We start from the raw sequence: 26,771 nt of genomic DNA, 5'->3' as shown, positions 1-26,771 counted from the left end.
TGCTGACCCTTGGTCACCCACACAATTGTGTTTACACCCAGGATAGGAGTTTTATCTAAATTACAGGATGCTTGGGGCTGCCTGCCCTTTGCAGATGATGGATGTAGATTAGCTGATCCAAACAATTAGTTAAGGAACAATCTGATCCCTGGTGACAATTAGGATGTTTAAGGCATCTTGCTGACAGCTGTGGTGACAGCGGGCAGACAGTAAAACTACCTCTCACTGAAATCAAGATACTGGGTCTTTCTGATTTACAGGCAGGTTTGGGGGTTTGGCGCTTGGGTTTGGGGAGTTGTTGTTGTTGTTTCTTTTCGTATGAGCTTTCCAAGGACTTAAAAGTGACTGAATTTTTGCTACACGGTGAAAATGCCAAGGTGGCAACCTGTAATTCTAGCTGAGTCATTTCTCAGACCCAGCTCTTCAGAGGATTACCCTGACAGGAGAAAACAGAAAACCGACACCTTAAACTTTCCCTGAAATAAGCCAATTTTAATATGTAAGTCAAGGTATTTTTAGAGACTGCCCAAGTGGGGGTGCAGCCGTCTTTTAGTTCCCCTGAGTCTGAAAGTGTTCTGCAGCTTACTGAGCGATACTTTTAACCTTTACTGAATAACTTTTCAAATAATTGAGTTTAGAGAAAATATTTTCATTAAGGACTCTAGAAATGCTAAGATGCCAACAGAGTACTACTGTTCTGCTACCATTCTCAAAAAGGGAACATTTTAATTATAAATGCTCTGAAGAAGGAATTAATTTTTTAAATTTATAAACACTTCTGTGTGTTTACATAAGGATCTTTTCCCAACTCTTCCATCAATTGAATAAGCCCGTGGATGTGCTCCAAGCTGGCTCCTTCCCTACAGAAAAGAACACATCTCTCCAGAAAGGATTTTAAGGAATGTGTTCAAATCCTAAACCCTTTCTTCCCCATGAGAAAAAAAATGAGGAGGGGATGGGGACATGGATTTCTATTTCAACTCTTCTTTCTTAGATCTTCGAATTACGGGATATTAAAAATAAACCTAGAAGACATTGCAGTGAATTTTTGGAGCAGCTGGAAAAGAAACCATAAAACGAGTGATTACAATCAGCAAAGTGTGATAACAGCTGAACGCATTAGACCCATCCTTAAAAAACCAGACCCCACCTCCTTCCTCTCTCAGGCCTTTTCGATAGAGAAGGGGATGTCACACAATACAATCCAAACACGTTCTCTGTCCATATTGGGTTAAGAAAATATAGCGCTGGTCATTGTCCCTAAATGACAGACATCCACAGATGGAAAGCAGGAGGATCTGACTTCCAAGGGGCTGCTCATTCCACCAGGCAAATTCGGTTAGGAAAACACCCACCTGCACCAGGCTCTGGCCTGGGTACTATAAAAAAATAAATTCATCATTGTGGTCACTGCCCTCTGGAAGCTTAGATGATTTCTCTTTCCGTGTCTTCCTTTGGCTATGATAGCAAAAGGAAAGTCCTGAGAGCATGTAACTTGCCTTCGGGAGTGTTCTCACTTTAAAGGGCCCCATTTCCTTTAACACAGAGCCCTAAAAGCTGTCCTTTTGAAGAATTGCCTTTTTTGACGTGTGAATATAATATTTCAACTTCCACATTGTTATCTGAATGCAATTAACGGTTACTTAAGTAACAGTGGGGGAAAACAGTTGAATATGAAATTTGATTCTGTAGAAACAGTGGTAGGATTTTGAAATATCTGCTTAAAGCATATTAATTAGTTTGAACAGCCTAAGGGTAAAACCATAGTTGTACATGATGATAATTCTCTTCTACTGTCTCATTGGCAAAATTTTTAAAAAAGGAAGTTTTTCTTCACTAATAAATTATGACTGTGATGTGTGTAAACAGAAAGTCAAAGAAAGAGACTATGTTTGAATACCTCCGAAAAGGTTCATGCCCAAATATAGAAATATTTTAAAGCAGACACTATATGTCTAACTGTATATTCAAGTGCAATCCTTTATATCTTCAGGTTTTTCACCCATGATTTTGAGATTGTAGACAAATGTCTTCGGGATTTAGCAATCTTTACGTGGGGAATTAATTTCCAATGCACAAAATTAAATACCCAATCTTCTCAAAAAGAAGGGCACTTCCTTAGGGTCAGAAGCATCAAAATTTTTCCCACCAAGCTCTTGATCTTTTCAAATCTAAATACTTCTGTGGAAAATAACAGGAAACATCAACATTTGAATATTAAATCAAATTTAATATTGTAAATCTGTTGAGTATGTAAGCCTGTCATTAATTGAGATATTAACAAATAGTTCCAGAGGTAGGTTTTATATTTCTAGAAGTGTGGCATCTTAAAATTGATCCAGGTATGTTTGGCATCAATGCATTCTTCTTAGGGACTTTAACATCCGGACCAAAAAAAACAAAAAACAAAAACAACAACAACAAAAAAAACCCCTGTGTCAATATTCAGTTAATTTTAAATCATATAAACTGAGAACAGATTCTGCAAAGAATGTTTTTTAAAATTTTTAATGTTAAGATCAAATATATTATTTTTATACTAAATGAAAACTGTCTTTAAAAATGTAAAGACAGTTCTTGACAAGAATTTATATATATGAAAATTTTATTTATAATAATTAAACTGTTATTTAGAAAAATAGAAAATAGCCTGCCCAATGATTAACAAGCAAAATGTTGAAGGAATTATGATGCAGATATCAACAATTGAATTTTCTAAGAGCATTTAATTATTTGAGGAAATGCCCATCACGTGATATTTTAAGTAAAATGAGTAAGATGAAAAATGGTTGATGTGGCATGATCCTAGCTGCGCATATGAAGGAATATTTCTTCTTGGCCATGGAAGATGCTGATGGTTGAGCAGACCACTGTCTTTAAGACGGCTTCATTTTGAAATGAATCATACGTATTTTTGTAGCTGTGAACCTTATCCTCTGTGCTTCTTTTCCTTTGAAAATGGAGTGCTTTCTTTTTTCCCTTTGCACAGAGCAATATATCTGCCCAGCTAAACAATAAAAATGATTGAGATTATTAGGGGAACAGAGTTTAATTTGTAGTTTATTCCAGGACTTTGCATATTTCATTAATAATTCTCGTGGGGTAGAGTCCAAGGTGCTAAACTAAAACAAGATGCTGGCTTGAAGTCTTCATTTTTTCAAATGTAGTCACCTTTCTTCTTTTATCATGAGAATATATGTACGTGCTATCCCTGACTTCAGAAATAACTTCGATTTGCTTTGAGTCATTGGATTTAAAACTGGTTTGAACGGCATCATTTATCAAACAGTTAAGAGCGGATCCCTGGGAATTTAGATGCCAAGGTGGTTTTATTTTTGATCTTTGAAAATACTTTCAGGGAAGAAACTTAATTCAGAAAGTTTGAAATTAGAGTGCTACTACTCCTTCTATCCAAAACCTTCACGGCCATCACCTGTATAAACACAGTTGGGATAGCTAAGTATACAAATGTCCAACTGATTTCTAATTACTTTGTTATTTTCATCAGTCCTGGATGGTCAGTGAGTTCTTACTGTAAATATTTTACATGTACAGTGAGGAGAGCAGCAAGGGGGAGAGCTTGAGGTTTGCTCTCCGCTGCCTAGACCGGCCCAGGAGGCCAGGGCGGGCGAATCTGAGCCTTGGAGCGCCACCCCATGGTGAAGCGAGCGAAGGGCAGCGCCGGGGTGTCCCCCGTTCTTTCCACTCCCTGCTCCCTCCGTAGTCCCGGTGAACTTCGCAAGCATTTGCTCCCCCGGTTTATTCGAAACGTTACCAATGCTAAATAACTTACTTTGCACTGGTGGCTGAGAAATTGCTGAATGCAGGGTTTTGAATAATTCCTTTAGGATCGTTGGGTATTTTGTCCTCTAACTTAAAGACCCCCCCCCTTTTTTCCCCTTCCCGATCTGAGTAAATAAATCCTGCCACAACAAAGAAAGCCTTGTGAGCCTGTGTTACAAAATTCACTCTTACAAAAACTCTAGTTTAATTATCAGTTTCAATACCTTAATCATTACTCATAATGTTTCTGTGTTGGTACTTTGCAAAAGAATCATAAGGTTTGCTGAAATTGCCAAAACCAATACACAAGAATACAGGCGATTAAACCTCCTGGGAGTATTAAAACAGGATTTGAATATGTGAGTTGTTGGATTTATGGATAAGAAAATTTGAAACAACAGCAAGCTATTGTGAAATGACAAATTCTTGCATGAATTAAAAACATTTTTTTTTTACAGCTGCACATCGCCTCCATTCTCACCCCAGTCATCTCTTTTATATAAAGTAAAAGGAGCATTACCTTTCCTGTGTTCATCCCAAAATTACTTTTTTTAGAGTAAACGGGAAGAATATAATTGAAGTTCTACTTTACACTTTTGTATCCACATTAGCAGAAAAAAATGTTTTAATGACCCCAACTCGAAGGCTATTTGTGTTAACTATTTTACATTTTTTTACTGTCGTCGCATTTTTTCGAGATTAATAAGTCCTCAAGACTCCCACACACAATGGAAAAAATCCATTTACAAATGTAACAAGCCCTGGCAGTGACATTTCTGCAGGCGATTCCCAAGGAACAGAATTGGGACGAGGGGCCAGATTCAGGAGTTTAATCCAGCATCTCTGGATCCCCCTTTTTCCAAAAAAATCTTCCAGTTGACTTCACAAATGGCTTTTGCAGGCATAATTGGGGTGAAAACCAACAACAGTTGTGGGAGGGGGGATATAAACTCCATAAAGAAAAGAAAATGTTAAATAATGGAAAACTTCCCAGGAAAAGCACTTGGAAAACTGGACAGGAAGACTGGTTTAATGGCACTTTTTCTGCCTGTGCCCCTAACCCTCTCTTCCAATGACTTCTTTTGTGTCAACAGAACTGCCACTTTACTTATCTCTCAGCATTTCTCTTTTTCAGAAATGGTGACGGTATTGAAATATTTTTAATGAGCCCATCGTTTGCCCTGCTCTGTTTTGACCCCCGAAGAGAACTTCCTTTGTGTTTTAAAGATGGAATATGAAAACTTTTCAACTTAAAGATGTTACATGTTAGTGGAACTGTTGTCTAATAATTGGCATACTGGTGGAATAAAAATTCATACGAAACAAATGGGAGAAAATGGTCTTTTTTAAAATACTCCATGGTCCAGGTTAATCCTGCTGTCATGTTTTTAAATTGTGGAAGATCACTTACATAGAAAAGAATATGTAGAACATTTATTGTGTAAAGAATAATAAATTAACTACGTACACAACCATCTATCGATTAAGAAATAGAACATTGCTCTACTTTAGGGGCCCTCTAGTGACTATTCTTGTTATATTAACTCCCTTCCCAGAGAGGTAACTTTTATCCTGACTTCTGTGATATTCTCTTGTTTTTAAAAATACAATTTGACTATCTAAGTATAAAGTGAGTGATTTTACATGTCTCTATCAATTTCCCTTCGGGTGGAAATTTTAGAGAGTTCATATACTCTCATCTCTTTCTCCTGGCCAAAAGATTCAGGTTTCCCAGGATTCGTGTCCCCTTTCAAAGCCGACTTCAGTCTCCTTCCAGTTTACTTTCTGAGATTCTCAGGCTATAGGTGACAGGGTTCATGTAAATGGCTAAGAACCAGTGCATTCTGTGGATGCTCCAAAATTGCCACTGTTGAGTATAGGCTAATAAACAGGAAAAGTAGATGAACAGTTAGGCTGTCTGATTTCAAGACATCAGATTCATTATTCTGTTATTTCAATATATATCTCAAAATCTGGTTAATGCCTAACTGTACATTGTAGGGCTTTATTGCTTTGACCTAAAGCTGTGTTTCGAAAGCAGATAACCCTAGCATAGGAACCCTAGGCTGCTTTATCAACTGTACATTCTTTTTATTTTTATTTATTTTTATTTTTATTTATTTATTTTTTCATTTCTAAGTAGGCTTCACACCCAGGGTAGAGCCTGAAATGGGGCCCGAGCTCACCACCCTGAGATCAAGACCTGAGCTGAGATTAAGAGTTGGATGCTCAACCACCTGAGCCACCCAGGTGCCCCATATACATAGTCAAAGGTCTTAGGCTGGTTTCTGGGATTGGTGTCTTTAGAGAGACACGGTAAGGTCATCAGGACAAAAAGGTTCACTAATGGGACCTCTTGAAAACCTTCATTTGATGACTGACTAGGCAAGTCAGAAAAGAGCAGTATATGGAGTAGAATGTGTGTGTCCACAGGGGTATGTTTAAACTTTGGAGGTTGGTGGTGTGACATGTGCTGTCTTCCTGACTCAGGAGGCACTATACCAAGTTTCCTTCCCAAATTTCTTCTGGAGTTTTGCTATGACAGAAAATCTATAATCCATCAAGAAGGTCAGCATGTGAAATAACATTGAAAGAAAAAAACTGAAAGAAGAGTTTACTAATACTTTGGACAGCCAAACCCAGCAAACATAGCCTAAGCAAATTAACACCTCAAGAGTTCTTGCAAAAACAGTACGGTGTCTTTATTAGCGAGATGTGCGTAAGAAATTTAGAAAAGGATTCTTCCTGCAATACAGTGTCCTCTATAGCACCCAAAGCCTTGGCTTAATTTAGATTTGGAGACAAAGATTATGTCTTGCTCTAGTTCCTTTACAAAGAGTGCTCTTGAATCAACAAAGTCTTGAGGTTGGAGCTTGATTTTCTTTTAAGTTTCCATCAAGTCCTGCTCTAAACTCTTCTATTAAACTCTACTACCATAGATAATGTTTGGCATAAAGCACAGGCAAAAATGATGTGTAGGAGTCAAGTACCATGATTTGCATGGGCGAGCAGATGAAACAATAAATTCTTCTCTATTTCTATATCCCAGAATACTGGACTTGTCCAACAGATAAAACCCAAAGATTGTTTTAATCTAGAAAACCCAGGGTCTCTATGATCAACCTCTAATTGCATCCTCGTCCAGCAGTTCCTAACTTCATACATTGGAATCACCGGGAGAGCTTTAAAAACTACAGATGCCTGGGTCATGGGATGGGGCTCAGGTCAGGCTCTGCACTCAGCAGGGAGACTGCTTCTCCTTCTCACTCCCTCCCACTGCCCACTGCACCCAACCCCACCCCCGCCCTACTCCTGTTTGCTCACTTATGTGTGTGCTCTCTCTCTCTCTGAAAATAAATATTTTTTTAAAAAGAAAAAAACTAAAGATGCTCATGTTCCACCACCCAAAACACACCTCTGGTGATTCTAATGTGCAGTAAGAACTGGGAACCACTAAGCTAATCACTATAGAATCGACCACATTTTATAGTCCAAATCGAAGATAATAGAGATGGGTGTACTCTGGCACCCAGGTGCTATGTGTGATGAATTGAATAGTTATGACCCAAAAAGATACAGCTACATCTTAATCCCAGAACCTGTGATTGTGGCCTGATTTTGAAAAGGATCTTTGCAGACATGAGATTAAGGGTCTCAGGATGAGATCATCTGTGCAGACCCTCTGTTCAATGACAAGTGTCCTTATAAGTGAAAGGTGGAGGTAGATTTGAGATGGGGACAGAGAAGAAAGCCACCTGAACAAAGAAGTAGAGATTAGATTTATGTAGCCACACACCACACTTGGGGCCACCAGAAGCTGGAAGCGGCAAAGGATTATCCCCTAGAGTCTTTAGAAGGGGCTCTGATGATACCTTAATTTCAGACTTGTGGCATTCAGAACTGTGAGAGAATAAATGCTGTTTCAGGTCATCCAGATTGAGATAACATGTTATGGGTAGCCCTGGGAAATTAATACACCATTCAACTGCTTTATTTGCATTAGCTCACCTACTCCTCATGGAAATCCCTACAAGTGAACTATGATTACCTCATTTTAGAGACAAAGAGACTAAGACTGAGAAAGACTGGACAACTTGCCCAGATACAGAGCTAGCAGTGGTACAACTAGCATTTCGACTTGACCAGAGCCATACCGGATAAAATCAAACTGAGAACGTGGGATCTCCAGTAACTTGATGGCAACTTTGACTTAACTTTAGTAAGTCTAAGTACATCCTGGTTCCAGCCCTATGTATTACCCCCAAGGTCATTATTATCCACCTTCAAAAGTTTTTACACATAGTTGTGTAAATGGTTCTTTTCTGTTCATAAACATTAAAATTTGCAATTGGAATTAGGTACCTGGGAAGAAGGATGTTAACATTAATTTATATTATTTCTTGCTATGAAGATTTTCCAGGCCTTGGGCTGCTGGCATATTTCTACATGTTGTGTGCTGTTCAGAATCATTACATCTAAGCTAGGTATCTAGTTACTAAGATCTGGGATCCAATGGAGACTCCTCAGCTCTTTATATCTCAGTGTACTCATCTGTATAGCAGCATGGAAACTCTGCTTACCTCTCAAGGTTTTGTGTGTGGAAATGCTTTGAAAATGATAAAGCTCTCTACAGATTTATGTTGTGCCTGTGTTTGCCATTGAGTACTATTGAAAGCCATAGAAGCTCCATGATTTAAGTAACTATGGAGGTCGGAAAAATCAAATGTCTTTTTTTAAATGAAGAACTGCATGTTGAAAGGGTAAAGAATACTTTGCAATCTGCAAAATCATTGAGTCTTTATAAGGCTTCAATCCCTACAGAGTCTCATACAATTGCCTTAATATGATTCACAATAAAAATAAACTTGTTTGAAAAGGAATTGTCATGATTCTGGTGGGTGTGTAAGAAATTTATTTCGATTAGTTTTTTCCCCACTATCCCAAATCATTCTTCATTCTCATCTATTTTGAATTTAAAACCAATAGATTTGTTGAATTTTTAGATAAATTAAATAGAATGCTTTCCTCATGTACCAAGAGCAGTGTGATTTTATACACACACACACACACACACACACACACAAGGATTTTTTAAATAATCCTCAAATTAGAGGACAATAGTAAAAGAGCAGATATTCTTGTAATTATAAATAGCAAATAAATAAACCACGATATAATTTCATAGAAAACTGAATATTTGATTACAGTTTTGACAAAATTTTCCCAGAATTCAGTTAGCAAGAGATAGTAGTACATAATTTTATTTGTAAAGTTACTCATCTAAAATGGGATTTGCTTGATATACTATTTCATTAAATTAAGATATTTTAAGTGGAGATAATTTCTATGTATCTAAATAACAGAGATCTAACTTCCCATTAGAATTATGTAATATATTACTAAATTGCCTGAGAGAGGAAGGGATGGGAATAAGGTCTATGAACATATGGGCAGCCCTGGTGGCTCAGTGGTTTAGTACCACCTTCAGCTCAGGGCATGATCCTGGAGACCCAGGATTGAGTCCCACGTGGGGCTCCCTGTATGGAGCCTGCTTATCTGCCTCTCTTTCTGTCTCTCACGAATAAATAAAAAATCTTAAAAAAATCTATGAACATATATAATAGTTCACATTTCTTTATGACAATTTGGCAGCATCTTCATGACTTAGAAATAATCTCCTACATTTTGTCTATTTAAATATTAAAAAATAAACATCATTGTAAAACAACTGTTTTTGTTTCAAGTGACATTTCATGTGTAATTCATTTCTTTCAGATATAGCCCACATCATACGATCTGATTACATTTTGTCATTATAATATTATAAGAAAAAATGATCTGTCTTGTCATATGGGAACAATGCAACTTTTTTGGCATAATTTGATATAGCAAAATAGTAAACTCTAACCACTTAAGAAACATAGTATGTTTCCCCCTATACATCACTTTACTTTTACTTGTGCAACATCAGATCCCAATTTTCTCTCTAGGGTAATCCTTCTTTGGGAAATATCCAAATATCTGGCATTCTAAAATCTCTGGAGTACAGTATCTTTAACCTTCTTTACATATAGGGACTTTTATTCAGAAAGTTATCACAACACAGTAGAAAATAAATAAAAAAGAATTAGTTCAAAAATAAAATCCAATCACATTATGAAATAAATATGCTCTGATTTTTGTATCTACTTTTAGCCAATGAAAACATGGTGGAACTTGATAATGAACGTGAATGGGAACCTATTCTTTTCTTAGATAACGCTGGGATTGCTCAATGGAAATCTCTCAGGTCCCTAAAATGATCCAGGTTTTATTACTCCCTGCTTCCCATCCAGAGAATTACAAAACTACGCCTTGTTTTATGAAATACACTATTTGGAAGTCTGAAAAGGTTATGTTATTTAGCAATCAGTGCTTTAGTTAGCGGTGAAATTGCCTGTTTGCCTTTTCGGGGTCTGGGCTGGACTGCGGAAGAACAGCAGTGTGAAAAAATTTTATGGTCACATTTAAGCCTCTTTTATGTTGCACCGGCATTAATTTATAAAACCACGTTTTACTTAAAATCAGGAAAAAAATCTACTTTTTATGAGAAAATAAATTTGCCTTTGGATAACACTCTGTTTCCTGTGATCTGGGTAGGATTTGCTCTCCAGCGTCTTCTCTTTTAGCTGGTTTAAAATTTCAAAGCCCTGCAGCCGTTCTGAGGAATCCCTGGGTTCTCCACAGCAGAGCCTGCACACCTCCACCACCTCTAAGGCCTTCTCTGCTGCTGAACACAAGTCCACGTGCCCCCAGGCATCTTTCAACAATAGTATCAGATTTGCTTGTAGTTCTGAAGTCAATGTTTTCATGGTCTGTCACCTTGATTTTATTAAAGGTGTTGGAACTAAAGCATTAACCAAGGTTGAGAAAACTCATATAAAGGTTCTGAAATGTTTGGAATTTATAATCACCCATCTTTTTCAGCCTTATATCAATTGTTTTCACATGGGCCATATCTACAATTAATCAGAAGTTAAATAAGACACCACAGATGTTTCCAAGTACTTAAGCAATTCATTTTTGCGCCTATAATGCTTAGATTTTAGGCAAGACAGCTAGATTTGGGACTTCTTTGGTCATTTGAGGTGGAGCTTTGCCTCACTTGCTCTGGTTAGGATCAAGAGTTTTCAGGGTATATGATTTTGAATATAAAAAGTCTTCTCTGTTGATGCCAACCCCAGTGATTTCACAATCCCTTTGAAAGATTCCATATCCAGAAAGCAGCCGACTAGCAACTGATGTTATTAAATTCATATTGACTTTCCAGGCTTTTGCAGTACAGAACTCTCACTCTAGTCTTAACTGTAGTGCTTTATCTTAAATAATATTCAGGCAATTAAAAAAAAAACTGCTCCAAATGAAAAAGAATTGAGAGATGTATATGAATGTATCCATAGATGATATGTACACCAACGTACATACACCAGTGTGCAAACTCAGAACATAAATGTACTCTTATTTGCACACTGCCCCTACTCCCCCGACCTCCCCTGCTTACTTCTTCTTAAAGGAAACATCCCTTGGAAACTGAGCTACTTGGAAGAAATATATACTTTTTAACAACACAGATTCTGAGTCACTGAGCTAAGTGCAAAATTTAATTAAGTGGCAGGAGCCATCTAGTCCCCACGTGAAGTGCTCCCGGGCTGCTGATAGGCGGTGAAGCAAAACAAGTGTATTGCAGGGCCCCCGCGCAATGCAGCTGAATTGTGTGTGGTCTTGGGTGGACCTTTTCTGTCATCCTGTTTGGGAACCAATTCAGGATCTGTTTCTGTTGGCACTTTCCTCCTGTTGTGAATATATTAGTACATTTCTCAAAGTCTCTGCAGACCTGAGAAGCTGGTAATTTAAGCCCCGTGGCTATGACGGACAGTTCTCCTCCATCAGTTCAAGCACGGGTGATGGGATTTCTCAGAAAGGAAGAGACAATGTCTCAAAGCAGAAGAAATAGTACTGGCTCAGAGTTAGCCAGCGGTTCTTATCTGCCTTTTAGTTTTTACCATAAATGTTCAAGAATGCTTTATCTTTGGTTTGTAAAGTTATGAGAAAACCATGCCTTGTGCTCTGGTCCTTCGGCTGATCTCTGAGCCATGCCTTGAAAAATGAGATGAGAAACGTGGAGTTTTCCATAGGCCATAAAACTTCACATCATTGTGAAAGTCGTATTTATGCCTACTCTCATGAACTGGGTTTTGCTCTCTTGCTTCTCTGCTCTTTGGGAGAGCCATCTGAAGATTTCATTTCCATCCTATCGTATTGAGCTCACTAATATGCAGTTATATGGAAAGATTCTCCTTTATGAAATAAACTCACATTTGTACTTAGGATAGCTGTCTTCCCTAGCAGTAAGGAAAAGAAAAACGAAACAGATATCCAGCTGTTTACAAACACATTTCTAATACATTTAATATAAAAATCAAATTTTATTTTAAATTCCTTAAAGTTTCCTTTTACATCCTACAGTTAACGATCTGCTAGCCCCCCAAATCTAAGGATCAAAGGAATACCGATTACTCCTCGTGATGTCTTTGTAGACTTTTTGTAGCTCTGTATATTGGCTTACTTCGTGCACAATGATCCCTACATAGAGTGAGTGGCATTATTCTTTGTGTTTTCGAGAGTTAACAGCAGCCGCAAAAGAGATCAATCAGATAGGCCAATCTTTCATTTTTCCAGAATGCCTAAGTAACAGCAGCACAGAACATTGAGGTATAGGTCCTGATGGTTTGCTGTATGTTTATTTATGTGAAATTTCACACTCATTGAAATTAACCGTCCACCTGATACTATTAAACAAGTACAAGTGCGACATAAGCCATTCACATCGGCCACATCTGCAAATATTTTTTCCTCCAAATTTTAGTTCCATTAATGAAGATGTGATTGTTTCTCTGTGACCTTTTAGCCCACTCCAAATCCTAGGAGACGAGCTGCTTCTCTTCCTAACCCTACTGCACCACAGATGTTCCCATTCACACTGAGTATCTCTTATCTCACAATGCTCCCGCCTCACCATTTAAGGGAACGCCGCCCCCTCCCCCAGATTCAGGACTGAAAATGAAGCGTAAATCTTACGGGCTAATAAGCACGGCAGTTACTTCAATAAAATGTTACTTAAAAGTCAATAGGCTGCACATGTTAAAGACATTAGAGCTGTTAACAGACCGTTGTAAAGTAAGCAGAATCTTTAATAACCTGCATGCAACGTTGAACCATTCCATTTTCAGCTCAGGGCAGGCTTAGCTCTGGCACTGGGGCACCGTGTCCATGGTCTGAGCCACTCTTCCATCCTTGGAATTAACAATCCGAGTTAGGCCTGGACCGAGGACTAACATCCCAGGCCTCAAGGAAAGCTTAAAACCCACAGAGTTTTTGCCTTCCCTCTATCTTGAGCATCCAAATAGCTTGCTGCTTAACATCAGAGCCAGCACATCTCTAACACCCGAATTCCTGAGCCTTCGGCCTAAGAGGCTGAAGGAAGGGCGACCTGCCGGTGAGGTTCAGCAGTGCTCCCCTGGTGACACTGGCCCAAACCCAACGTGCACCTCTGAAGCACACGTCCAGAGATCACAGTGCAGGGTGATGGCCAGTGTTGGGAAATCTATGACAACAGCAAAAGAGCAATTAGACAGAATTAAATTTCAAGCAATTCATGCCACATTTCTCCAAAAGGAAGACGAGGCACCAGTTCTTTTGTCCAATGAATGAAAGTTTCTTTCATTCTGCCCTAAATTGCAGTATTTGTTTTTTAAACAGCTACTTTGAAAGACGCCTAATCCCACCGACACTGAACAAATAAGACATGAGGACAGAACATCTTATTACTTAGCATTACTTTCTGCTTCTCTGATGTTCCTGGGCTCTTTTTCATTTACAGGGTATGTCCTTTTCTAGATGGACAAATAGGCGATGAAGAGAAACAGCTTTTTTTTTTTTTTTCTAGTGAGGTAACAAATTTGATGAATGAACTAAAATTTGGAAGTCTGAATTATTAAAAGAATGAAAACCAATTAGAGATTCTATTCATAAATTTAACCTCAAGAGATAAGGTGTTCCCTGGAAATTTCACAGAGGGGCCAACTCTATAACCTTTTCCTTATGGCAATTCATCTTGTATCCTGATCATCTTTTTCATTCATAGATGGGATTTTACAGATCTTCCAAATTGTGAACTGAAGGAAAGTGATATCAATCTAAAGTTGAGAAAACTATGTCAGTAAAGGTACTAATAATTTGGGGAAAAAAGGGACTGGGTCAAAACTGAGGATTATTATCCAAAAAGTATGACTTTACAGAAATGTTTTACATTTGAAAATTGAGATAATCTCACTACCCAAACCATCTATATTCTAGTTTGACATATTGCATTTCTGTCTATCCATAAGCATATGAATTAAATGAGTCATGAGAAACATAACATTTCGCATTGTATTTTTTCACTTAATATTTTATTAAAATTATTTTTCATTTCTCCATTATTTTATTATGATCATTTAAAATGATTCACTTGAGTTGAGGCATCCTAAATTTATTCTTTTTATGAAAGATTTTATTTATCAATTCTGAGAGAGACAGAGAAAGAGGCAGAGACACAGGCAGAGGGAGAAGCAGGCTCCCTGTGGGGAGCCTGATGTGGGACTCCATCCCAAGACCTCAGGATCACACCCTGAGTCGAAGGCAGATGCTCAACCTCTGAGTTACCCAGGTACCCCTTAGTTACTGTTTAATTGTACATTTAGATTGCCAACTTTTGTGATAATTTGAAGTACCTATTCTGAGATCACAAAGAAAGTTGTCCGCAATATGCTCCAGAGAGTTTCTCCAAGACCACCAGAGAGTTCTAGGGAGGGAGGTGAGGGAGGTAGAAGATTTTTGGATAAAATAACTAAAAAGGGACATAGTAATAGGTGGTGAGGTACTATGGCAAAAAGCGAACATAGAAGATAAGACACAAGGAGATTACCACAGGTCACCCAAAGGTAGGATTGGGGAAGGAAGGAAGAGAAACCAGCAACAACAACAAAACTAGGATAAGCAAAGAATCTTGACATCCAATTGGGGAACAGAGCCAGATACAGCAGTAAGAGATGAGGTGTTCCCTGGAAATTTCACAGAGGACTGACTCTATGAAGTGACTGGGAGAGACTCCAAACAAACATACAGGGAAGAAGCTGGAAACTAGCTCTGTCAGCATTTACCTATTTATTTAGTTGTTTGAAGCCTTTCGTTTCAGTTCATGAGTAAGTACAACCAGTTAGTTCTGCTCCTACCTTTAACATAGAGTGTGGCCAAGAGCAACCTTTTTCCTGTTTAATTTCCTCTAAACTATCACATGAAGGTAATAGTTTGAGTGTTCCCTTCATCTCCTATGTGGGATAATGAGCAGTTGTGAAGCATGATAGATGTATAATATGTGGTGTCAAATATTTAACACCTCTCCTTAGAAAGAAAATCCTGTCTACCTGAAACTGTCTCCTACATGAATTAATTCCAGCTTAGGGTATTGACACGGAGGGTCCTTCCAAATCAAGCATATGCCTATGAAAGTCCTGCACAGGTGGAAGAGTGAGACCATCACAAAATCACAACGCCCTTTGAAGGAATTACTGCCTGCAACAGACCAGCCAACCTATCCCTGTGCTTTACAGGTAATATTTTCATAAAAGAGGTTTCTTTTTGCTCGGTTTGCCTGGTAAGAACATTGAGAGAGTAACGAGTAGCTACTGAAGCTAACCAGGGACATTTTTCCACCCAGGGAATTTTCATTATGTTCCACATTTGGAAATTCCAGCTAAAGATAATTGCAAGTAAGCATTCACCAACAGATGTATTCATTCTCCATTGTAGTTTCCTAAATGGGTACTTGTACACAAAAGAACTCCTTCCTGTATACTTCGGCTCTCCAGGGTACAATTGCATGAAATTATGCAGCAGCCAAGTTTGCTTTGTATCACTCGACTGTGTAGGGACACAGAGAAAGCTGTTTCCTATGGCACAGGGAGCTGCAAATCTTTTTGCCTAAATGTTTAACAGCCACATTCATCACAGTCTAATAACAAGGCCTCCCACAGATAACATAGTTCACTTGTTTTCACCCTCCTGTTAAGAGTTTACCAGAAAGACCAACTCGGGTCTCAATGTTGATTTGATATTCCGACTAACTGTGTGTTGGTTGAAATGGCCCTGAGTGTTCAACACATTGCACTGAGCTAACACAAATTGATTTTTCTTACCATTTGGAACTTCCCAATACCATCTACGGGATTAGACATTCTTGCATAAGATTTTAAGTAGCAAAATCTTAAGTAAACTGCAACAGATTTGATAACTGTAATGTATGTTACACTTGAAAAGCATTTTACAAGTTATAAATCACATTGATATATTGTGTATTATTTTATTTGTTCCTTAGAATAATTCATTAGAAAAAAAAAAGAATAATTCATTAGGGTAGGCATTATTCTTAGTTTAATGATAAGATCAAAATGTTCTGTTCTATTCCCTTTGATGAAAGTAAAGCAAAGCTAGGCAAAAATTTATTTCTTTAACCTTCAAACCCTTGCTGGTGGTTCTTATTCACTTATATTTCGTTTTTGTTTTCTTTTTCAGTTTAACATTTACTAGACACCGTGGGCCAGAAAAATAGTAAATGTAGATTTCTGTATGGGTGATACATGAGAGTGGCAGTGATGCCCTGCCCCCATAAGGATCTTGGCTATATAGGAGGGAGTTGCCTTCTGAGAATTAAACTGTAAAAGCAAAAAATAATGGAAGAACTTAAGGGTATTTAAAAAAAGACTTTAAGGAAGATAGTCTCCTAGACTAGAGCCAGAGCAAAACCTCACTCTAGGGGTTTATATGCATACATTTTTAAAATGAGTGTCAACAAAGACATTGGTCAGTCATGGAGACCCAGAAGAGGTGCATGTTTAAGAAGAAAGAGCGGCTGGTTCCAGGGTGTGACTTGGCCAGTCCCAAGACTAAGTTTATTCTTTTGGGGTAATCATGGTTCCTTACTACCGAACTCTTGAGCTACAAAATAAACCCCATGCCTTCTGATTCAATAGATCCCATGACCTATTGTGATGAAGACATGGCTTCTGTCCCAAATGTCAGGAGAGAACACATAACAAAGCTGCTATAGGTACCTACAGATCTCATAAAGTAACATCAATTCCTTGTTTATAAAACCATCTCTGTAAGTTCTAAGAATTAGAGTACAACCCTAAAAGTAGGCGCACTACCAATGTTCTAGGGCTGCAGACTGGACTGTGGCAAAGTCATTAAGGGGAATACCAACACTGTGCCTTTTGGGGTTTGTATTTTTTTAATTTCAACAAAATGAACATGTTTTCTATCCATGAGAACTTTGCCTGCTTCCATAAAAGAACAAAACCTTTTCTTACTTTAAGATGAGGAGAAGGAATCCCAGAGAGATTAAGTGATTTACTCAGTACCATTCAATTAATTAGTTATCCAGGTCTGAAGGTTTCAAATCCACTCCCTGTACAAGGCATTCACCTGCTCTAAGGAAATACTACTGGCTTTAAGTATTTTCCAACATGGGGATTTCATTTGGCTCTTTGAATTTGTCTTGCATTTGCTTGTCATTTCAAACACAATCATCATCTATCTACTCACTCTTCCACATCCCTTCACAGAACCCCATTTTTCTTAAATCCCTTTATCCTTCTTCTGAAATCATCACTTTAAATGAAAAGACATGTATGCTGTAGAAACACTCAGAGCCTTTATTTGTTTTTTGTTTGTTTGTTTGTTTTTTCATTAACTACAAAAATTTGTGGTATCTTACAATACTTTTCTCAGGCTGGGTCTTCAAAATCAGGTGCTTGTTTCAATTCAAAAATTAAGATTAATTGTATTTCAAGTGCTCGGTAGCCACACGAAGTTAGCTACCACATTGGGTGGCACAGGTGTGGACAATGGGCTGTGGGGACAAGGATGGAGGCAGGGAGGCCAGTGGAAAGCCATTGTCCAGGGGCAGAGAGTCATGGCAGGCTCTGGGTTCCCCGCTCAGACACCAGCCCGGGCAAGGCACACAGGAAGGACATGGGATAGGTAGTCCCAGCATGCACAGAAGACAGGACCAATTTCTAGACTCTGTCAAGTGTCCAGTGGGTCAGTTTCAGAGCAGCAGAAAGACTCAGATTTTAATATGGCAATGTTTGTTATGCATCTGCAAGGAATATAGATATAGGATGCATTGTCCCCAACTTTATTTGACAAATCTTTGCAGTGAGCATCTCGGCACACTGTGGATACACAGTTCAGAAATACTGCATCCGAATGTCATACTGCGTGTGCTTTCTTCTTTTGACATTAAATACTCTTAGCCTCAGGAAGCACGTGAGGTAGGGGCAATGGAGAGAGTTGAAAGATAACAAGAGTGGTGAGTGGAGAAAGTTAGCAGAGTCATTTAACACGCCTGCCGGTAAAACCAACCAACTAAAGTGCTATAGTATTTCTTCACACTGGTCCGGAGAGGATTCATTAATTAGTGTTTGAAAAACAGATCATTGGGGAAGGTACCATGTGAATGTGGTAATCATCAGCCCCATTTACAGTCACGTCAATAACATGTGGTGATGGCATGTTGACTCTGATTGTGAACAGTTGTTGCTGTTGATAAAGCTGTGAACTTTGAATCATTAAATGTGCTTGCTTTGTGGTTTCGAAACCCCATAGCAGATGTTATGTAGTAGAGTTAAGTTATATCTTGAATATGTTCCTGGAGCCCAGAGCTAAGAAAGAAAACCATCAAAGAGCCCAGAGCACATGACAAACAGGTTTTGACAAAGCTTCTCCCACGAGAGCCGCCATTGAGAAGTGATACGATAGGTTAGTTCCATTGTCCCATTTCTCTTTCCTGTTAAAGAATATTTTGCAGCTCAGCTTACAGTACGTTGAAGTTCATAGTGCACTGTCAACCTTAATAAATTTCCCATTAACTTTTATTCATTCTAAGCACAAAGCAGCAGAAAAAAATGTTTTGATGATCAAATACATTCCCAAATGACTCTTCACTCCTTAAAATGGATAGTGCAATTTGAGAATAATTTATGAAAATGGATAATCTCCTGAAAAGTCCCCATGAGATGTTGTTTGCCCACTCCCACTTGCCAACTATATCTTCTCACAGAAGACTTCTTTTTCACACCGAAGAAGGGGGAGCCAGTAGGGGAAAGAACTGAAGCACAGAAATGTTATGTCAGCCATTGAAATGAGGTATTTGGCTGGTTTGAAAGAGAAAGACCTACGATATTGCTTTGACCTCTAACTTCTGTTTGTCCTTTAGCTCTTAACAGAATTTTGATCTAATCCTTGGCTTTTCCAACTAGTACCTGAACTGCCCTCAAATTAGGCTCCTCATCTGTTTTCCCAAAGTCTGCATGTTCAATTTCTGGACCACTTGCCTGCCTTTTGATACTGGATTCTGTTGTAACTCCCTGCTACCAGATGCTTACACAGGACAAGCCTCAACTCAGAGCACCCAGCTCTTCCTTGGTCTTCCATGTTCTGGTTGCCCACTGTGTTTTAGCAAACCACTGCCGACCATAGTCTAGACTTATCAAAAATAAATTCTGAGCTTTCCCCCATGCATTTGAAGAAACAGTGGCTAAACATACAGCTGATAATATAGGAGGTAATGTTCTCAATATATTTGTGGGGAAGAGAGAGAGAGTTATAATAACATTGCAACAGAAAAGTCCTTTATAATAAATATGTTGAAGTTCCTGTGAATCCTTAACCTTTTTTTGAACTTCCACATGATCCTAGAATGTGCATTCTAGTTAATTCTAGCACCCATGTTTTCAGCAGTCTTGGCAGAACTGATCCCCTGTCCCAGGATGAAGGGCACTTTGCAAATTGTGCTGCCTGTGACTTATGGGGCTGACCATTTAGTGGATAATGGTGGCAAGTTCCTGGGGGTAGGATAGCTATTTCTGGTTGCTATCTTCTGTTTTAGTACCGTCTCCCTTATGTCACCTGACTAAGTGATAGAGTGATCAAATTTCTTTGCTTAAATAGGCAGACAAATAAGTGCATTAATCAGTAAGAGAAAACTCTATCTACCCACAGATTACACCACATGAGTTCTGAATGTTTGAAACTTTCATGTCAATATCAGTAGAGACATTGGAAATACCTCCCCATAATTTGACTAGGATTTTGCAGACATCATTATGCATGTGCCCAAGTATGCCTACCAATAATAAAAATGGAGAAGAATGGAAAGATCTTTTATAACACCCTCAGTAAAACTGTTTTAATGGGAGGACATTTTACATATTGTGGGAGGTTCAGGGTGGCTTCTCTGGTTTGGAAACTGCTGAAGTCGTTGTCAACAGTTCCTGCTTCATACCCCTCTTTAACCTTAACCTCACCCACCCTCATTTCCACGTGGCCATTTTTAGCAGTCGAGATAAGGATATAGACTTAGTCCTTGGATATCAGTTAATGTCCTTTAGAATAAGTCAGTATCCCATTCAAGGGATGTGGAAGTGTTTGCACCTGCACGTTGTGCTTTCAGAATGCCTATTTTTGATTTTTGTTTTCTGGTTGTTTTTTTTTTGTTTGTTTGTTTTTTTTTTTGTCAACTCTTGCTGTTAGTGATCTCTTAAAATGTAATTTAGATTGTAATGCCCTCCCCTCCAAACCCATCTTTAACTGCTCCACCTACTATGTTGTGTGTTGAAAAATCTCTTTGTTTTGTCAGAGTTTCTGGACTGTAAGGTAAAGTCAATGGACTTTCATGAACAACCATGATATTCATGCCTATTTAGTATATGGATTCCAGGGTTGCCATCACAGCGTTTGAACAGCTCTTGGGTGGGGAACTGATTTACTAGTTCTCAGCTGAATTCTGTAGAGGGGAATTTATCATACAGCTGAATTATGACTAGTTAAAGGGTTCATCCACTACAATCCTAATATGTTCTGTAAAACTTTGTGACGCTACTATTTCTCTCTCCCATAGGCCTGTGATATAAAATACTCACTGGGGGAGAATTTAAACTGTTTATAGTTTATTTATACCCCCTTCACTCTTGTCACTCTCAGTACCCATTTCTCTCCTTTCATGTTTTGCCCTGCCATTTCCCACTGTATTTTTTGGAGTATCAGGAGACTTAATTAGGGAAATATAAAAATTATGGGGCTACGTGGAAGTAGGTATGTTTTCAGGTAGTGAATCTGCTTGGTTTTTTTTTTTTTTTTTTTTTTTTTTCCAGCTTCAATGTATACCTTCTTATCATGTTTTTTTCTCCTGATCTGCTTCACTTTTTTTTCTGGCACTTACACTTCATATGTTATGATGTGTTTTGTTTACAGCTATAGAGTCAAAACCTAGAGAAACATCTCGCATATAGGTCTCTCTTTCTCTCTCTCTCTCTCTCTTTTCATAGTGAGCCCCTCAGTTTTCTGAAGCCACTTCTAAGATAAGTTGTCATGCTTTGCTTTAGGAAATCCAGATCATCTATCCCCCCTTTTATTGGCATTTGAGTTACTTGTAAGATTTCTGTATAAATAAGATAGTCAACACATACATAGTGCTTCCTATGTATACTAGCTATTTATAATTATTTACCCATTTAATCCTTCTAACAGCTCTCTAAATAGAAAATTTATTATCCCTAGTTTATGGATGAAGAGAATGAGGCACAGAGAGATTGGGTATCTTGCCCAAGATCACGCCACTCTTACCTGGCACAGGCAGAAATTGAATGGAAAAACCTGGCTTTTGTGTTCTTGCAGTTAATCACTAAGCAACACTGTCTAAAAGGTCATGATGGGCTGCATAATCATTTATTGTATATTGTCTTCAACTGAGCCAAGTTATCATGTTTCTGATGATCTCTTTTGTTTCGGTGGAACTTTTAGAATTATAACCACTCAGAAGATTTATAACAGAGGCAAAAGCTTTGCCAATTAATCTCAACATTCATAAATTTTTGAACAATGGAAGCAAATGATTTCCTATTTTAGTTTCCTGATCAAAGCAATGAAACCAAAAGGTAAAAATGTGATTTTATTATCTTAAAAACATTTTTCCAAATAAATCAGTGTCATAGCTTCATTTTTATGCACTGGGCACACTCTACCAACATTTTCCCAATAATCCCAGAACCAATACTGAACAAATTCCACCACATTCTTAGCAAATTCTAGGAAGGGTTCAGCAGCAAGTATATACATAACCACATACATATGTATGTAGAAATTTACAAGCTACAATATCCAGACATCATGAGGCTCAGCTCATAATTTTCTCAACCTTGCCAGACTGTAGCAACATTTATGATCTGGAGATTTATTGATTTTAGTTTTTATCCTCTCATAATAGGAAACCACCCTTTAGACCATTGACCTCCTCTTGTTATAATGAGAGTAGAATAAAGAAATATATTTATAATACCATTCTTGGAAACAGGCAAGCTTTTTAAGGTGTTATAAAGAAGTGCTGCTTATATAATGGTGGTGGTTGTAACAAAGGTTATAAAATGACCATTTAACACTTGAAAATAGGAGAGCTTATATTGATTGGATTTTCCCCTTGTCTTATTACTTGCGTAACTTGACCATGTTTCATTTTGTAACTGGTTATTTAAATAATTGAGTGAGTATATTTAAGAACATTGTACTCTAGAAAAAAATGCTTTCCAAAGAAAGTCAGATGTCAAAACAGGTCACTGTCTAGTCTTGAATATGGATTATTCTAGAGGGAATTTTATTAAAGAGACAGACAAAGAAAGGGAGAAGGTATTCACCTCCAGATAATGCAGATACAATAACAATATCCTTTTCAACTTTCGTAGTGCTCTTGAGAAGGTGAGGAAACCAAATATATAATATTTGAATTCTCTTGAACGTAATGTTACAGTTTAGAGCTCAGGGTTCTGGGCACATGTAAGACACTGAATCTCTCGATGGCTAACTTCCTCTATAAAACAAAGTAGTCAAGACAGTCCCCTATCTCACAGAAATATTTGGATTAAAAACATACTGTAAATATAAGCTACTCTCGGTGTTAAGAAAAATGTAAAGACGTTAAATACTACCTGCACTAACGTTTGACTGAAAATTTGAGATACGTTGTCTACCTTCAGACCTCAAACCTAATTCAAGTACGACTTGTTTTTATCAAATCAGTATGTGTAAAGTAAAAGGCAAATCAAAGGAGCAGTGAGGTGGGTCTAACAGAGGGTGGAAACCTCATATCCGTGGGAGGATGAGGGTGCCAAGTCTCTCAGTTCCCCTCAGCTGTGTCCTGCTAACTCAGAAACCTATTTCTGCCCCAGATATCAAGGGCCTCTCCTAACCATGTACAGAGGGGCCAGCACCTGACCTCCACGTTAGCCTGCCCCTGGTGGAAAAGGTGAAAGGCAGATTGGAGCAGCACACAAGTGTTTTGCTAGCTGAGACTGCTACCCCACATCGTCTCAGATCAGAGTAGCTCCTACACGGAACTGATTCAAATGTACTCAGGATAGTACTGGATAGTATTCAGGATAGACTCATCAAGTCGAGGCACTGCAGATCCCAAATCTCTACTGGCTTTGTATTAAACTTCTAGTTCAATAGAACCATGTGTAGCTCCCTTCCTTATTCCTTTTGCCAAACCCAAGTGGTTTGCTGGAATTACATCATGATAGCTCATTTTGTGGTGCTAATGTACAAACAGCAGAAGAGAGCTCCTATTTTATATCATTTATAAATCAAATCATAAAGAAACATTTGAATATGTGATATACTCTTAAGAAGCTTTAAACGACAGCCTCTGGCAGAGTCCTAGTATATAACTCAGGACCCATTGAGTAATTATAGACTCTTGTCTATTGAGAGTTCACTTTGTTCCAGGAACTGGGCTAAGTATTTTATATGTATCATTTTACTGAATCCCTACGACAATCTAATGCAATACATATCAATTTTATCTCCATTTATAAAATGGGAAACATGGGTCAGAGAGGTTAAGTAATGTACCCTTGATGCTGAGACAGGTAAGTGGTGGAGCTGGAGTTCTAACCAATAACTGATGTTTATGGCTCCAGAGCCAGTCAGTGCACATAGCTGGCACGCTCACTAACAGAAATACTCACGTAAGGAACAAATGCAGAGTGAGTGTCATCACTGTGAGCTAATGATTACCATGTTTGATGAGATTTGGGATTTCTAATATTATCCAGTTACAACTGGAATGCCACATCTCAGATCTGCAAACTCAATGCTTATAGAGACCCAGCATTTAAACTGGGGAGGAAGCAGCATTTTGTTGTTTTCAAGTTTGCCCCATGGTTGCGTTTAAGTCATTCCTCTGCACCACACATCAGAGAGGGTTCCTCTCTGTGCTTTTGTAACTTTCCAACAGCACATGACTATTACTTCTTACTTCCTATTTGTTAGCCTGGTGGTGGGGAGACTTCTCTGTGGATCTGATGGAGCCCTAGTCTTACTTGGGTCCTGTGTCCCTGTATCTCAGGGGTGTGACTGTTCAGTCCCTCTCCCAGCTGTCGTTCAGAGCCCAGCACTTTATTCCTGCCCTTTCCTTAGGGCAGGAGCTTGGTTTTTTGTTTGTTTGTTTGTTTGTTTGTTTGTTTATGTTCTGCTCATTTCCAACTACAATAGAATTTCAGTAGCATCCTAAGGAAAACAGTGCTTGCTATGCATACACTTTCCCTCCAAGCACACATAGTTCAAGGATTTTTATTTCATTGGAGAAACTATCTGGATGACATTTTGTGCCTTTCCTGAGGGGTTTCTGTTCCCTTCGCCTGCCCTGTGCCATGAGGCACACTTTCCCAGGACTTTTACCAATCTTTTCCAAGAGAACCTGAGTTCTCTTGGTGAGAATTCTCTGTAGTGAGCAGCCTGCTAGAGAATGAAAGTCCCCTTTCCCTTCTTCCAAGTGAAAGAAACTTCTCCCAAGGTCTCTGTATTTAGTCCTTATTTTACCTTATTTTACCTTTACTTACTTAATAACTTTGGGTAATTTCTTCTTACCAGTATCTGACTGTGTCTGCCCCAGATAAACAAGTGTTTATGTCTTGTCTTTCCTTGACAGCTCTCAGAACTCAGTTTTTTCATGGATCAATAAAAGTTGTGAATTTGCGGTTTGCCCGGCTTATTTATTGTTTGTTTGTTGTTGCTGTTATATATATGGGACCTATGCTCTTTCCAGCTTTCTACATCCCAAGCAGAAATTTAGGAAGTCCTAAACATGTATTTTAGGTTATAAAAGCAATACAAATTTATTACAGAAACCTGAGAAAATATACAATAACATAAAGAGACAATAAAAATCATCCATAGCCTCCCTATGTGGGGATGAATATTTCAATGGATTTCTCATACTTAATATGTATTTTACAAAGAAAGTTTTGGTCAGACTGCACACATTGCTTTATAATCTACTATTTCTCCTCCTCCTCCTCCTTCTCCTCCTCCTCCTCCTCCTCCTCCTTCTTTTCTTCTTCTTTTTGCTTGCATGTCCTTTACTCTATGGACGATAGTTGAAATGAGATCAGGATAGATTCCTAGATTATAATGCTTTCATAGAGTATACATATTAATACTGTTATCAAAGCTGAAACTCTGGACTACCAGAATTCAGCATAAACCTTTAGGACAAGAACCAGGGTTAAGTTTTCTTGTATTTATTTCCTCCCATGATTGCTACTCTTTATTTTGAGGCTGTGACCATTCTTTTTTTTTTTTTTTCATTCTTTTTTTTTTAAAGATTTTATTTTATTTATTCATGAGAGACACAGAGAGAGAGGGGCAGAGACACAGGCAGAGGGAGAAGCAGGCTCCATGCAGGGAGCCTGACGTGGGACTCGATCCCAGAACTCCAGGATCACTCCCTGAGCCAAAGGTAGGCGCTCAACTGCTGAGCCACCCAGGCATCCCGAGGCTACACCCATTCCTTCCTTTTGTACCAGCTGAGTTATATATTTTACAGGATAATTTTTAATAGTTGGCCAAAATTTTTTGTGTCTTTGATTATGATTCTTTGGGATATCTCTTCTGCCACCCTATTGGGAAAAGATGTCAAAAGTCATTTTTTCTTCCTGTTCTTCTCCAATCCAACCCATTTGGTCTTACAAAATACAAATATTTGATTATATTGTTAGCCTTTAGTGATGGAAGAGTTTTTTCCACAACTTGATTGTAAATTGTTTGAAAGAAGAAATAGTTCGTGCTTTAGATTTTTTATAGTCTCTGAAGTGTCTAGAAGATGATATTGCATGTTCAAGGTGACTAATATTTTCTTAATGCATCACTGATGCAGGTGTCATATTCTCTCTAGGTTGGCATGTGGCCCATCAATAGGAATAGTATGAACAATCAAACATGAGCAAGTCATGACAATGAATTTGCTATTTGAGTAGAAAAAAACTTTTTGTTGAATATGAAATTAATTTCTTTGTAATATAGCCCTTCAAAATGTGTCTTAAAGTTCTCAAATACAATATAATTTAATGTAAAGTCCACAAGGCTGAAGTTTGACCAACTTGGGTTTTGAATCCAGCACTATACTAATTAGTTAAATGGCTTTAAGTGAATAGTTATTCAATATTCAATCATTCATTCAACAACACTTCTTAAGCATCTGCCATTTGCCAGACATCATTCTTGGCATACAGTTGCCAGCTGCACAGACAAGATTCTTGTCTTCACGACGGCTACAAACTAGCAGGGAGATACACATTAACTAAGTAAACACAGGAGCTAATATTACTTTAAAATCCAATTCATTTTTATTTTCTCAGATGAGATCCTTTCCATCAATAATGTAAAAATATTAACAAATACCTTTTAATATCTAGTTGATGTCTCCCACTAGCCAACAGAGAAGACATGCGAGCCTGGAAAAGGCAGCCTGTGAGGATCAGTCTCCCTGTGAAATACAACCAAATCAGTCCCCA

Source organism: Canis lupus, chromosome 12 (assembly GCF_011100685.1).
Source record: "Canis lupus familiaris isolate Mischka breed German Shepherd chromosome 12, alternate assembly UU_Cfam_GSD_1.0, whole genome shotgun sequence".
Taxonomy (NCBI): Eukaryota; Metazoa; Chordata; class Mammalia; order Carnivora; family Canidae; genus Canis; species Canis lupus.
The sequence above is the reverse complement of the archived record's forward strand: the minus strand, read 5'-3'. Positions refer to the sequence as shown.